Raw genomic sequence first — 16,456 nt, 5'->3', positions numbered from 1 at the left:
ATGCGGCAAAATTAAGTACAACTGAATCTATCAAACAGAAGCTTGCAGGGTTAATAGAATGTGCTAAAGAGGACACTGGGATCAGTGATTATAGAATTAATCGGAAACGTCTGTCTTCTGTCTGAAGTTGTTGCCAAAAATACAATCAAGACATTTCTTGAATTCCTTATATTGAGAAAACATGCCAATTCAGTTGGCATTAATGTGTCTAAAACTGGATCAAGAGCCTGTTGAAATCACACAGGAGATTCGAAATTAACAAAGTGCCACTGGTTGTTTCATAATAAAAGTAAATATGGGTGTTTTAGAGAAACAAACCTATATTTACTCTATTAACCAATGGTGAAATAGACATTTTAATGTATAACATAGTCATATGTTCTCAGCTGACTATCTGTGAAGGCCTCTTATAAACCCACATAGGAGACAATAGGCCTTCATAAAATACCAGGGGCAAGCTGTCAGTAATTGCACTAGAATGAAGCTACAGATATTTACCTCTACTCAGGAGCAGGTGTAAATGTTAGTACATAGAGGGGTCCTTTTACTAAGTTACGGGAAAAAGGGCCCTGCGGTAGCGGCGGGGACCATTTTTCACATGCACCAGGGCCCTTTTTACCACAGTGAGTAAAAAGCCCCCCCCCCCCTAAAAATGGCCACATAGTAAAATAACTCTTACCACATGGCCATGCGGCAGGGAGCACTTACCGCCACCCATTGAGATGGCGGTAAAGCAGGGGCGTAGCTACGTGGGGCCACAGGGGCATGGACCCTGTAGATTTGGCCCTGGCCCCCCCTGCCAACGACCCTCTCGACCCACCGCCAACCCACCGCTACTGTCGCCGTCGGATACCTTTGCTGCCCCCTTCCCACTGCTAACCCCTGCCAGCCGAGGTCCTCTTCTCCGGCATGGCCACATTGCTGATCTGCAAGGCTTCGTTCTGTTTCTGTGAGTCTGACGTCCTGCACATACAACGTGCAGGAAGTCAGACTCACAGAAATAGAACGAAGCCTTGCAGATCAGCCAGCAACACGGCCGCACTGGAGAAGAGGAGTTTGGCTGGCGGGGGTTGGGGTCCCCCGCCAGCAAAGGTACCCGACGGTGATGGCGGCAGTGGTGGCGGGGGAGGGTTGGTGGCGGCGGGAAGGGGGGGGTCGAAAGGTTTGGCGCCAGGGGGGGTCAAAGTTGTTGGTGGTGGCAGCGGCAGTGGGTGGAGGTAAAAAATGGGGGGGGGGGGGGTCGGTGGCACCAGGGCGGCTAAAATGTGCCCCATCACCTCAGGCTCTGGATCCCCCTCGCGCCAAAGTCTGGCTACGCCCCTGCGGTAAAGGATCCTGCGGTAACCTGGAAGTAACCGGGCAGAGCACGGTAATGCCCAAATACCACCGGGTTATCGCCTCGCTAGAAAAAAAATAAACAATTTATGAAGCGCTGGAAATGGCACACACTTGACCCGGAACTACTGCCGGCGGCCACATTGGGCCGGCAGTAGTTCAGTGCGGTAAGCCCATATTTTGGCTTATCGCCGCTTTGTAGAAGACCCCCAAAGTACATGCATGCACACATATTTTATAAAGTGCTCATATAAATAGTAACTGTGCCTGCACTCCACCTAAACTCTACCCCAAGGAACATACTGCAACAGAAAGACCTTTTACGACTTCAACAAATAGGTGATCTGCAACGTCCTGGGTGAAATAACAGATGTTTACCCCAGATTTCCAGGATCCTGCCACGAATATCCTTTCACACTCTAGAATCTATGACAACTTTGAGAATGGCCAGATCACCCATGGTTGGCTGCTTGGAAAGCCCTGCATTACAAACCACAGAAGATCTGCTATTCACTAAACTGGGAAATAATTCAATAAAAATGGAGGGAAAAGACCTCAGAAACCTTTAAATATGACAGAAAACATCTGTTCAATATAGGTCGAAGTTTCAATCACTGGTCTTAAAAAAAACCTCCAAGGAAATTAAATGATTTTATATGAATGCTTGTGCTTATAAACTGTTCAGAACATAATTCCAAAACAAAAAATGACATTCAAAGAATGCAGCAAAAAATGAAATATTATGTTTATATATCAGCTTTGAAGACACTAAGCTCAACTGTCCACAAAAACATATCAACTTCAAGGCACTTTTGCTTATTTTATTTATTTATTTGCTGCATTTGTATCCCACATTTCCCCACCTATTTGCAGGCTCAATGTGGCTTACATAGTGCCGTAGTGGCGGTCGCCGGTTCCGGTTCCGGTTCCGGTCTGAACAAATACATAGTGTGCTCAAGTACAAGTTGTGATTGTGGTAGTGTACGGTTCACATTCGGTAAATGCATTGGGGAAACATTAAGTGTGAAGGGTGAGATAGGGGTGAGTTCATTAAAGTCTTGGTGTTGTTGTGTAGTAGGCTTTCTGGTTCTTATGTTGGGTTGGTGGAGTATGCCTTTTGGAACAGGTTCGTTTTTAGTTTTTTCCGGAACTTTAGGTAGTCGTATGTTGTTTTTACTGTTTTTGGTAGTGTGTTCCATAGTTGTGCGCTTAAATAGGAGAAGCTGGATGCTTATGTTGTTTTGTATTTGAGTCCTTCGTTGTTTGGGTAGTGGAGGTTAAGATATGAATCCATTTTATTTTATGAATCCATTCAGGGCACTTAGCTTATCTGTCCCAAAGTGACCCGTTTCACTATAAATAATGGCTGCTTCAGGTATTTGCTGTCATGTGCCAAATCACCTAAAAACATAATAGTGCCGTGATTAAATACTAAATAAATGCGTACATTTTATTAAATTATCAATCTAAAAGTACTGCGAACAGATGCCCAACTTCACTTCAGGAGCCGTGTCCAGCCTGCTGCCTGCTGACAAAAGATTCTCAATATGGTGCCGTGAAAAATAAAGACCAGCGGTGCATGCACTCGGCTTATGACACATCAAAAAAATAGTGCTGCGTCATAACTTATAAAACTAAAAAGGTCTCCATAGATATCTATTGATATTTTCCATAGATATTTTAGAGAAAACTATTAAAGTATATGCTCATCATATAAATCCTGTTGTCACTTGAAAATTTACTGAGCTTTTTGAAATCCTAGTATAGTACAAAGTATAATATATGACTTATCAAATCAATTAAAGAACACTTTCCAATCAATTTGTTTAGTAAGGCCATTTGGGTCTAAAGTTCCCAACTGATAAACCCATATTGATTCATGTTATTGTCTTCTTCTCATCCTGTCTCTTCCTTTTCTCCTTTCTAGCTCCACATCAATTGCAAAGCATCTCAGGCAGTTAAAACTTGAGAATAATACACACAGGGGCCCTTGTACTAAACTGCATAAGGGCATACGTGTGTACAGCGCATGCCAAATCGGCATTACCACCGGGCTAGTGAGTGAGCCAGGCGGTAATTCAGAATTTTGCATGTGCCAAATCCCACAGTAGAAAATAATTTTCTATTTTCTACAGCGGGCCGCTTACCCGGCGGTAAACAGCAGTTGTCATGCGCTGCATGCTTTCCGCACAGGTAGCGCATAAGACCTTACTGCTAGATCAATGGATGGTGGTAAGGTCTCATGCTGAAAATGTATGTGTGCTGTTTTCAATTTTACCGCGTGTCCATTTTCCGGCCCCTTAAAAAAGGTCCTTTTTTCCTAAATGTGGTGAAAAAATGGCCCAGCGCATTCCAAAAGACGTGCTCGCACTACTGCAGGCCGCTTTATACCGCAGCTTAGTAAAAGGACCCCAAAGTGCATCAGTAAAGGCTCATGCAATTTCTGCCTTTTCAGATTAGACTTATGCTCGGCCATTCTAACTCTTAACAATCTTGATGTAAGCCCAACATACAGCTTAGGACAGGGACACTTGACCGCATAGACATACTCCGATCTACAGGTAGTGAAATGTTGATGCTTATATATCTTGTCATCTTTGGGAGTCTGAAACTAACTAATTTGTAGAATAATGTCACAAATAGCACAATGGATACATTTAGGTGCCCTTTTACTAAAAGGGTTGCCGAACAGCAACGGGCTTGCCACGTGGTCAGCCGGAACTACCGCCGGCCCAATATGGGTGCCAGCGGTAATTCCACCCCCAGTGCACGCCATTTCCAGCATTAGCAGAAATATTGACAAAATATTTCCGCAGGGGGTTACCTGGCGGTAATCAGGCAGCGTCGCGCACTGCCCGGTTACCACCGGGTTAGCGTGGGAGCCCTTACAGCCACCACAATGGATGGCAGTAAGTGCTTTCCCCAAAATGGCCGAGCAGCAAGTGTGAACTAACCATATGGCCATTTCATTTTTGGCTATTTTCACCTGCTGCAGTAAAAGAGGCTCTGGTGCGTGGCAAAAACAGCCATCGCTGCTTGCGCAGGGTCCCTTTCCTGCAGTTTAGTAAAAGGGCCCCTTAACATGGCCCACAATAGAGAGGTGATAGAGTGTTCAGCTTTGCACAGTAACTCTTTTAGGGGGAAAAGGGGTCCTGCGCCAGCGACGGCTGCCGTTTTTGCTCTGCGCCGGTGCCCCTTTTACTGCAGAGGATGAAAATAGCCAAAAATGAAATGGCCATATGGTTAGTTCACACTTGCTGCTCAGCCATTTCGGGGAGAGCACTTACTGCCATCCATTGTGGTGGCTGTAAGGGCTCCCACGCTAACCCGGTGGTAACTGGGCAGCACATGATGCTGCCCGATTACCGCCAGGTAACCCCCTGTGAAATATTTTTTCAACATTTCCACTAGCACCAGAAATGGTGTGCACTGGGGACGGAACTACCGCTGGCACCCGCATTGGGCCAGCAGTAGTTCTGGGTTGCTGTGCGGCACCCTTTAGTACGAGGGTCCCTTAAATGACATTCTCTAAAGAAACCAATCCTTAAATTACTATCAGAAAAAAAAACAGGATGTAATTTAATCAGATCCCAATGCTTCCTCAATGCTTCGGTCTCGCAGTTTGCTTTACAATGGAAGATGGTGCAGAGGACGGTCTTAACCCTGGTCCCTGAAGAAAGAATTCTGAAACCCGCGGAGTCGGGCATGTCCAGGGGAAAGCGGTTGGATGTTTTCATACAATCCTGCCCTTTGAATTAGCGAGGCAGCACGAATGAAGATAAGTGCAGTTTGATTGAAATATTATGCCATTATTAAGTAGTAGTGAATGATTTTAATTGGTGCTGGTTTAAACAGTGTATCACTAAGAAAGTATCGTGAAAGATACCAAATTAATAGCACTCACATGGCTCTATAATCATAATAAAAGAAGAGTAACCCGATGAAAGGCTATACCACCAGGTAGCAGTATATCTGCGTGCCAAAGAGAGTGGATAAATCTGCGGGTACTCTATATATACAAAAACCAAAATAAATTAACATAGTGAATGGCAATAATAATGGAACAATGGAATGTATTATTATCATTCTTTGAATAGGTAGCAAGTGATCCTGGTTCTAGAAAAGGATTATATACTATCAATATACCAGAGATTATAGGATATTTATTCATTCGTCCTCAAAATGTTGGACATTTCTGCCCCTTGAGAAGAGTACCTCAAAACACATGTTTGAACCAAACTCTCATTGTTCCCAGAATTAGATCTTGAAAGGTTTATTAGATCTTTACAGATTAAAGTATTTTTCTCTGATAAAGAAGATATTTTTATAAGATTATTGCTGAGAAGACTACAACAACATGAATCAAGATGAATTTATCAACTGGGAACTTTAGACCCAAATGGCCTTAATATTGAAATTGAATGGAAAGTATTCTTTAATTGATTTGATAAGTCATATATTATACTTTGTACTATACTAGGATTTGAAAATGCTCAGTTTATTTTCAAGTGACAACAGGATTTATATGATGAACATACATTTAAATAGTTTGCCCTCTCTAAAATATCTATGAAAAATATCAACTAACATCTATAGAGACCTTTTTAGTTTTATAAGTTATGACGCAACACTATTTTTTGATGTGTCATAAGCAGTGTGCATGTGCCAGCATTCTTAATTTTTCACGCCACCATATTGAGAATCTTTTGTCAGCAGGCAGCATGCTGGACATGGATCCTGATTTGAAGTAAGTTGGGCATCTGTTTTTAGTACTTAGGGCCCTGTTTACTAAGGTGCGTTAGTGTTTTTAACACGCCTACAATTAGCGTGTGTGCTAACCGTGTAGGCATCTCTAGAGATATTGTAGGCATATACACGATTAACGTGGGTACATGGTTAACATGCATTAAAAATGCTAACGCCTATAACGCAGCTTAGTAAACAGGGCCCTATTGATAATTTAATAAAATGTGCGTATTTTATTAGTAATTAATCATGGCGCTATTATGTTTTTAGGTGATTTGGCACATGCGAGCAAATACCTGAAGAAGACATTATTTATAGTGAAATGGGCCACTTTGGGACTGATAAGCTAAGTACCCTGAATGGATTAATAAAATAAGCAAAGTGCCTTGAAGTTGATATTTCTTTTGTGGACATTTGAGCTTAGTGTCTTCAAAGCTGATATCTAAACATAATTTTTTTTTTTGCTGCATTCTTTGATTGTCGTTTTTTTGTTCTGGAATTATGTTCAGAACACTTTATAAGCATGAACATTCACATAAAATCATTTAATTTCCTTGGAGGTTTAAGAACAGGGATTGAAACTGACCTATATTGAACAGATGCTGTCTGTCATATTTAAAGGTTTCTGTAGTCTTTCCCCTCCATTTTTATTTAATTATTTCCCAGTTTACTGAACAGCAGACCTTCTGTGGTTTGGATTTTACTTTACAGATCTGTGTGCATCTCTGTTTTGCAGTACTTTAAAACAGGGGCGTATCTGAACTGCGGCGGTAGGGGGGGCCAGGGCCAGAGAGGGGGGGCACATTATAGCCCCCCCCCCCGCCGCCGCCGCCGCCATTGCCGATCCCCCTCCCCCCAGCCGCTGCCATTGCTAACCCTCCCCCTCCGTTGCTCGCCTACCTTCGCTGGCGGGGGACCCCAACCCCCGCCAGCCGAGGTCCGCGTCCTCCTGCCGCTGCCGGCTGCCTTTGGTCCTTTCATTCTTCCATTGAAGCTGGCGCCGACGAAAAAGTTTCTTTTGAATCTGACGTCGCTGCACGTTGCACGTTGTACGTGCAGGACGTCAGACTCAGAAACAATTTCTGAGTCTGACGTCCTGCACGTACAACGTGCAGCGACGTCAGACTCAAAAGAAACTTTCGTCGGCGCCAGCTTCAATGGAAGAATTAAAGGACCAAAGGCAGCCGGCAGCGGCAGGAGGACGCGGACCTCGGCTGGCGGGGGTTGGGGTCCCCCGCCAGTGAAGGTAGGCGAGCAACGGAGGGGGAGGGTTGGCAGCGGTAGGGGGGTCCAGGGCGAAATCTGCGGGGGCCCAGGCCCCTGAGGCCCCACGCAGATACGCCCCTGCTTTAAAACCCTGCACTACCCCACACAGTCATGTGTACATATACATGTTATGATGAAGTCCTAATTCCCCTTTCTCACTCTTACCACATTTCCTGAAGCATCCTTGCAGTACCTACTCAGCACATCACACAGACTGTTACATAAGTACATAAGTATTGCCACACTGGGACAAACCAAAGGTCCATCAAGCCCAGCATCCTGTTTCCAACAGTGGCCAATCCAGGCAAGATCCCGGAAAAGTTCAATATATTTTATGCTGCTTATCCGAGAAATAAGAAAGGGGGTGTTGATGCCTCTGTATAAGTCGTTGGTGAGGCCCCATCTAGAGTATTGTGTTCAGTTTTGGAGGCCGTATCTTGCTAAGGATGTAAAAAGAATCAAAGCGGTGCAAAGAAAAGCTTCGAGAATGGTATGGGATTTGCGTAACAAGACGTATGAGGAGAGACTTGCTGACCTGAACATGTATACCCTGGAGGAAAGGAGAAACAGGGGTGATATGATACAGACGTTCAAATATTTGAAAGGTATTAATCCGCAAACGAACCTTTTCCGGAGATACGAAGGCGGTAGAACGAGAGGACATGAAATGAGATTGAAGGGGGGCAGACTCAAGAAAAATGTCAGGAAGTATTTCTTCACGGAGAGAGTGGTGGATGCTTGGAGAACTCTTTTATTAAAAGAAACGCAAAACAATACTTCAACAAAAGTATGTGCAAGCAATAAAACCCCCCACATATCTCCTAGACCCTACACACCTATACAAAGCCAACTAAACCCCCCCCTTAAAAACCCCCACCCTATACCAAACCTCCCCTATGGAGGTTTCAAATGAACATGTTTCCACCACACATTTGCCTTCTGTAACCCTTCCGTCACCCGTTCCCATTTAGCCACCTCCTGAACTCCCCTAATTATGTCCCAACTAACCTGTTCAGCCGACCTGTAGTCCTGGTGCAGGGACACCCCACACCGAGCCATCCAAAGGTAAAACCTGAGTATTACCGAAATGATAAACTCTGTCACCGGATCCAAACCCCCACTTCGCTGCTGCCGCCCATAGACCCAATCAGCATATGAGTACGACTGGAAGCTAGAAATGTGCAAAAGCGATGCCACTCTATCCCCCACGGTCCTTGAAAAGGGGCAATCCCGCAAAAAATGGTCCATTGTTTCTTCCGTACCCACACATTCCCCCCTTGGACAATCCCGATCCTGCATAGTCCTATAGTTGAGATTTCCTCTCACATACAATTTCCCATGAAAGGACAGCCAAGCAATGTCCCTGTACTTAGGCGGAATCCGCCTCGATGTAACCAATAGCAAGCCCTGCTGCAGCACCGACCCAGGTGCATCTCGGAGTGTCAGGGGTGTTGAAAAATGCCTGGGCCCGCACCCTTTCCACCCATACCTCCCTGCTCCCTGCCTTAATTTCCTCCACCATGATCCCCCAGACTCTTACCAACCGAACCAACATCCAATAGTACCCTACCTGCATGGGTGCCCCCTTCTTTAAAGCCGCCACCCTTCCCCCCATCCGCCATGGCATCCAAAATCTTTCCCACCATAACAAGACACTTTGTGCCCACCCTGGCGGGTCCCTACCCACTGCCCGTCCCAAATTAAACTGGAGGAACAGGGAACTGAAAAATAACACTGGGTTCACCATTCCCACCCCGCCATCCTTCCGGGGTAAGTATGTAATGTTCCGTTTAACCGGGTTCAGCCGATTCCCCCACAGTAGTTGGAAAAACACACTATACAGGGTAGTATAACAGTGTGCTGGCACCAAACAAATATAACTGAGAAACAGGAACATGGGCACCAGGTGCCTCTTAATCAGCTGAACCCGGTCAGACATTGTCATCCTCCAGCCTTTCCATCTGTCAACCTTGACTGTAGCTGCCTGGATGCACCGCTGCCAGTTAAAAGATGCATAATCTCCTTGATCAAAATAAACCCCTAACACTCTCATTCTGGCAATTGCGGCCGGAAACCCCCCTCCCAAAGCAAATGCCAGCCCTGGTGGACCCACCCATAAACTCTGACTTTTCTGGAAATTAATCAGTGACCCCGAGGCCCGTGAGTAACTGGAAATCAACACCTGCAACTTCTCCCCCTCCCTTGGATCCGCCACCCACACTGTGATGTCATCTGCGTAAGCTACCACCCTCAAATGACACCCTGTACTCACCTCCACCCCCTGAAATCCCTCCCTCCCTCCCTGCTCTAAACGCCTAACAAAGGGATCTATTGCGAAGGTGTATAACAGAGGACTTAGGGGACACCCTTGCCGAACCCCTGCTGTGACCCCAAAACTTTTCCCTTTCCAACCATTTACCAGAGGAAAACAACTGGCCCCGGTGTAAAGTAACTGTAACTGTGCCACCCAATCCCTTGGAAATCCATAATGCTCTAACAACCTCCAAAGAAAAAACCACTGTACCCTATCAAAAGCTTTATCTTGGTCTAAAGCCACCACCAACCTCCCATTCCCCTCCCCCCCGGCTGTGCTCTAGACCCTCCCTAACCCATGCAGCCGCCTCCAAGACCCCCCTCCCCTTAACCCCACACTGCTGTGAGACTGCCACCACTTCCTGGACCACTGACTTCATCCTTTTTAAGAGCATATGTGCAAAAATTTTCCTGTCCCCATTCAACAAGGCGATAGGACGCCAGTTCAACAGGGACCCAGGATCTTTCCCTTTACTAAGCAAAACTAATGCTGCCTCTGTCAGAGATTGGGGCAGAATCCCCTGCTGTCGTGCGGCTTCCCAGACCTGCAACAGAATTGGAGCCAGATGGACCTTAAAAGTTTGGTAATATTCAGCCGTCAGGCCATCTGGCCCTGGAGCCGTTCTTTTCCGTAAGGCCCCGATGGCCTCCTCCACTTCCCCCAGTGTCCAGGGACGCGACAGGGCCTGGAGATGGGGCCCTCCCTTTCCCACCCCTGGTGTCCCGTCGATATAGTGTCCCATCACCTCCTTATCCAAGTGTCCCCCCGAAAAAAAACGTGCAAAATGTTCTCCTACTACCTTCAAAATCCCCTCCTTCGAAACCTGCACTACCCCCCTTGCGTCCCTTAACCCTCCCACTACCCTACGCTCCCTCCGCTCCTTACAGCAGACAAACGGATCAGGACTAATCAATTTCCCGAAATCACGTTCATAAAGCAAGGAGGCATATCTATCGTATTGGACCTTCTCTAACTGCGCTTGCAGTTCCAGGATATCCTCCCGCCTACCCCCTGTGGAGAGTAAATAATCCCTGCGTTTCTTAAGTGCCGTTCCTAACCTCGTCCTTTCCCGTCCTTCCCTTCTTGCCTGTTGGGTAAAAAATCTCCTCGTGCGCTTTTTGACTACCTCCCACCATTCTCCAATAGAGGGAAAAATACCCTGGATGGAGAGCTGATCCTCCAAGAAGGCCCGATACTCCTCCTGCATTCTCGTATCTGCTACCCATTTAAGGTTGAGCCGCCATAAACCCCTTCCTGGCCTATGCCCCGCCCAACCTCCTACCTCAATTAACACCAGCTTATGGTCCGAGAAGTCTACGTCCACTAATCTGGGGCCCTGCCCGCATGCCCCTTCCCGAACCAAAAATCTATCTATCCTACTCTTACACTGACCCCGTGAAAATGTGAAACCCTGTACCTCAGGGGAATGTTCTATGTGCACATCAACCAGCCCTGCCCCTTTCATTATCCCTGCCAAACGTACCCCATCATACCTCACCTGCGCTGTCCTCCCCCCACTATCCTGCCTCCTTAAAATAGTATTAAAATCCCCCCCCCCCCAAACCACCTGACGTGCTGTATAGAGATAAGGTTTAACTTTCCCAAACAACGAGGAACGTTCCTTCTTACTTTGAGGCCCGTAAATATTAATAATCCGCAACGCCACCCCGTGCCACAACACATCTAACACCAAACACCTCCCAATACCTAACTCTATCACTTTTTGAATATCTACATTATGTGTTTTAAATAAGATCCCTACCCCCCCATACCTTTCTCCTGCCAAACCCCAAACCGAAGGTCCCCATCTCCAGGCCCGTTGTGCCCGCCTAATCGCTTCTAGCGTTTGTAGCCGTATTTCCTGAAGCAGAATACAGTCTGCCTGTATCTTAGAGAGGCCATCAAAGGCCAAACATTGCGCCCTCTGGGAAGCCACACTCGCCACATTCAATGTGGCAAACAAAAAAACAATTCCTGCCATTACCATCATTGAGTAGAAGGTATCCTCTGCTCACCTCCTTCCTGCATATCTGCCCTCTGCAGCACCCCACTACCAACGCCCTGCACCCCTTCTGCAGAATCCCTTCCTTCCTCCACCCAATCCCGAACACCAAGTTTAAAACCCTTATCCTTCCCTTCCCCCTCCCCCCCTCCTTTCTTCCTCCCCTTCTTCTTCTTAGAGTCATCCAGACCACCATCTCCCCTCTCACAAAAGAAGGCCCCCACCCCCCCCACTTGCTCCCTAACTCTGAGCTGCTCCCCTGCCCCCCCCACCCCCCTTACCTCATTCCCATCACCCCTTTTACCCTGTTCCTGTCTAGATCTGATCCTATCAGACCGCCTCTTAATCCCTTCTCCTTCTCCTGTCCCCTTCTTCTCCACTCCCTCTACTTCCAACCCCCCCCCCTCCTCCTTCGTTCCCAACCCCTACCATCCGGACCTTCCCCCCCTTCTTCTTACACCTACCACCCTCTCCCTGTTCCACCTCAAATTTCCTCTTCCCTTCATCCCCCCCCAGGACTCCCTCTCCCTCCCCTCCCCCACCTTCTTCGATCTCCTCCTCCCTACCTTCCTCTTCCAGAATCTGAAAACGGTTCTCCACCCTACACTCCTGTGATCCAAATCCCGAGCCACCCAACTCCTCCCTACCCTTCCCCTCAGCCCCCCTTTGTTTCTTACGAACTTGAACCCAACCCCCTTCTCCCTCCCCCCGTTCCCTCACCTGTTCCTCCCCCCGTACCCCTGAAACCTCTTCCTCCCTCCTCCCCTTCTGCAGCTTCCCTACTCCCTGTACCTCCGGGCCCTGACCCTGAAACCGCCCTCCCCCCACCCCCCCTCCTGGACCAAACTCCCCCGTCCCCCACCCTCTTCCCCCTCATTATGAAAAGCCCTCGGGCAATTCCGAAAGGCATGCCCCAGATCCCCACAAAGATTGCACCGGATAGAGGAACATTCTTCCGAAAGGTGATCCTTAGACCCACACTTTGCACACTGCTGTACCGGGCAGGACATGCTAAAGTGGCGGAAAGACCCACACCTAAAACATTGTCTTGGCTGTCCTTTATAGAAGCACAGGATCCTATCTCTCCCGATAAAAGCTGCCGAGGGAATATGCTGGACCACCTGACCCACCTGTTTAAGCCTAACTAAAGCCTCCCACCCCCCTGCCCATACTCTACTTGGATCCGGGAGCTTGGTTAGTGGAGTTCTCAATTCAGCATACCGCTGAACCCAGAAGGCCAGGTCCGCCGCTGAGATGGATTCATTCCGGACTAAAAGGGTCACCTGCACCAGATCAGGTCTGCTTATCGGAATCACCCTATAATTTCTCCATTCCCCCCTCCCTCGAACTTCTTCGTACTTTTCCCAAAACACCTCCATCCCCCTTTGAGTCAAAAAACTAACATCATATTCCGGAATGTTAGCCGGGTGGATGCAAGCATATAAATCTTCTGGAATAAACCCTAGCCCTAGTACCAACTGCAAAACCTTATCCCGGGATGGCATACCCCCCTCCCCCACCCATTTGAGCTGAACGACATTTCGGCGTTTGGGGATCTGCCCCTGCCCCCTCCCTCCTCCTCCAAACCCGTCTCCACCCCTACCCGCAAAACCTAACCTCCCCCTCCCCTGCTCTCCTTCCCCCCTCACCACAGCCGCAAAAGATACCGACCTCTTCCCCTCCCCACCCCCGCTCTTCCCTGACCTGGAACCGTCCCGACCATCCAAACCCATGCCCTTCTTCAACTGCCCCTTCTCAGCTGTCCCCACGCCCCCACCCCCTCTACCTTCTACAGCCTGCCCTGGCACCACCCCCCTCCCTTCCTCCCCCCTCCTCTGATCACAGACTGCCACCTCCATAGCTTCAAAAGTACACCCATTCTGTCCCTCTTCTCTTACCAATCCCCCACCCTGCTCATCCACCCCATCCAAAGCAGCCTTCCCCCCCAAGTCCAAACTGAAACCATTTACTAGACTGTCACTGTTCTCCAGATTTTGTCCACAGGGGAGATCCCTGCTTATCTGTTCAGAAGAAACCTTGCACTGCTGCTCAGGGTTGCCAGGTAGAAATTTTTTTTCCAGCCCAATCCGGGCCAGAAACCAGCCCAAAACCCGCCCAAACACAAACCCCGCCCCTGACACCCCCACCCCCGCGTCACCGGCCCCGCCCCCGCCGTCACCGGCCCCGCCTCCCACGTCATCGGGCCCGCCTCCCCGTCATCAGCCCCGCCTCCCACGTCATCGGGCCCGCCTCCCCGTCATCAGCCCCGCCTCCCCGTCATCGGCCCCACCTCCCACGTCATCGGCCCCGCCTCCCACGTCATCGGCCCCGCCCAAAACGTCACTAACCCCGCCCAAAACGTCACTAACCCCGCCCCCCGCGGCCGAAAAAAATCAAAAAGCCGCCCAAAAAGCCGCCCGGAAGCCTAAAAAACCGCCCAAAAAACCGCAACCCGCCACGGGCAAAAATTTCCCGCGGCGGGTCGCGGAAAACCGCCCAATTGGGCGGTAAAACCGCCCACCTGGCAACACTGCTGCTGCTCCCTCTGAATATCCTGCTGCTCAGGCTCCTCTGCTCCCAGCTGGCTGGCTGTTGCCTTCTGCTCAGAAGGGTCCCGCGCGAGACCAGTCACTGTGTTATGAGAGGAATTTCCCCTTGCTTCCTCCTGATTGGCAGAAACCTCCTGTCTTTCCAGCTCTGGAAGGCAGGATTCGCCAGAGCCTGCTTGCCCAGCTGCAGCTACTCCTTGTAATTTAGCAACCGTTCCTGCACTCAGGGAGCCTGTAGAGTGCACCTGTGTTTGCAAGCACAGCTCTTCTGCTGGCAACAGTTCTTCCACAAATGCACCTTCAACCAGAGTAAAACTGTCCTTTTTACCTTCTCCTGTCCTGCCTTCTTCAGGAAACCTTCTTTCTGCAAGACTAGGAACACTTGTCTGGAGCTCTTGTATGAAAAAGTCTCTATCTCTGGTTTCCATAGCCTGCAAATGTGTAGGAGCCTTTTGAAGCTCTTTCTCTGTCCTTGTAGGCTCCAAAGATACTAGGGACTCCCTGCTGCCTCCTCCCCTCTCATTACCAGAAGCAGCCATCACAGTAAGTGCACCAGAATCTGTTTGACTTGCTAAGCCCTTCATAAATTGCAGTGTATGTCCAGTGTTTGTAGCTGGCAAGTCCTCACTCACACACTGTTGTTGTTGAAAATGTTCTGCTGTATATACTGGGGAAACCTGACTCTGAGATTTTGCTGTGCCTTGTGCCATTCTCTCCTGGTTTATGTAAAGTTCCCTTAAGGGATTATCAGTATTCTTCTTTAATGAAACCAAAGTCTTTTCTTTGTGTTGAAGCTGCTTTAACAAACGAGCTTCTTCTTTCTTGTAAATGTCCTGTTTATCTCCCGGGGCCAGCCTAGTCATGGCTTTTGCCATCTTCAGCCGTTTCCCCTGCTCCTTTATGTCTTTCTCCAGGGCTTTAATCATTCGCACCCTTTGTACCACTTCTTCAGCCAAGTGCCCCGGTCCTTCACTCACCGACCGTACACCATCCTCCCTGTCTTCATCCTCCTCCTCCTCCTCCGACCAATCACTATCATAGTCCTGTACGCCCGGACCCGGCTGAAGCTCCTGGTGTACCACCATCGGCTCCTCTCCTTCCACCGACTGGAGGCCCTCGGCCCTCCCTATCCACTTCCCCCCTCCATGTTCTTCAGGCTCCCTTTCCGGAAACCGCTGGGTCATGGAGGAGGTACCTGTTACCTCTTCATCTCGGAGACGCTGAGCCCTGCGGTCCACAGGGCTCCTTTCTCTGCTCCCCGAGGCTGGACTGAGCTGCACACAACCCTTCCGGGCCTTCTGGTCCGTAGGGCCCAGAGGCCCCATGTCCTGGGCCTTTCCTGGGAAACTCTTCCCTGGGCCTCTCTGCCCACCTGGGGAAGGAGCCAGCCCAGCACCCTTCCTGCTCTCTAGAGACCGAGCCTTCAAGCACACGTCCTTCTCTCACCAAGTCTAGGCTGGAATGCCCTCCCGCGGGAGGTGGTGGAGAGGAAAACGGTAACGGAATTCAAACATGCGTGGGATAAACATAAAGGAATCCTGTTCAGAAGGAAAGGATCCTCAGGAGCTTAACCGAGATTGGATAGCAGAGCCGGTAGTGGGAGGCGGGGCTGGAGGTTGGGAGGCGGGGATAGTGCGGGGCAGACTTATACGGTCTGTGCCAGAGCCAGTGGTGGGAGGCGGGACTGGAGGTTGGGAGGCAGGGATAGCGCTGGGCAGACTTATACGGTCTGTACCAGAGCCGGTGGTGGGAGGCGGGGCTAGTGCTGGGCAGACTTATACGGTCTGTGCCCTGAAGAGCACAGGTACAAATCAAAGTAGGGTATACACAAAAGTAGCACACATGAGTTGTCTTGTTGGGCAGACTGGATGGACCGTGCAGGTCTTTTTCTGCCGTCATTTACTATGTTACTATGTTACTATGTTAAATAAGCAGTGGATTTTCCTCAAATCAATTTAATAATGGTCTATGAACTTTTCCTTTAGGAAGCCGTCCAGACCTTTTTTAAACCCCGCTAAGCTAACTGCCTTTACCACATTCCCTGGCAACGAATTCCAGAGTTTAATTATGCGATGAGTGAAGAAACATTTTCTCTGATTTGTTTTAAATTTACTACTTTGTAGCTTCATCGCATGCCCCCTAGTCCTAGTATTTTTGGAAAGAGTAAACCAACGATTCATGTCTACCCATTCCAGTCCACTCATTATTTTATAGACCTCTATCATATCTCCCCTCAGCCATCTT

The sequence above is a fragment of the Microcaecilia unicolor genome, chromosome 2 (assembly GCF_901765095.1).
Source record: "Microcaecilia unicolor chromosome 2, aMicUni1.1, whole genome shotgun sequence".
NCBI classification, from domain to species: Eukaryota; Metazoa; Chordata; class Amphibia; order Gymnophiona; family Siphonopidae; genus Microcaecilia; species Microcaecilia unicolor.
This window is presented reverse-complemented; position numbering follows the sequence as displayed.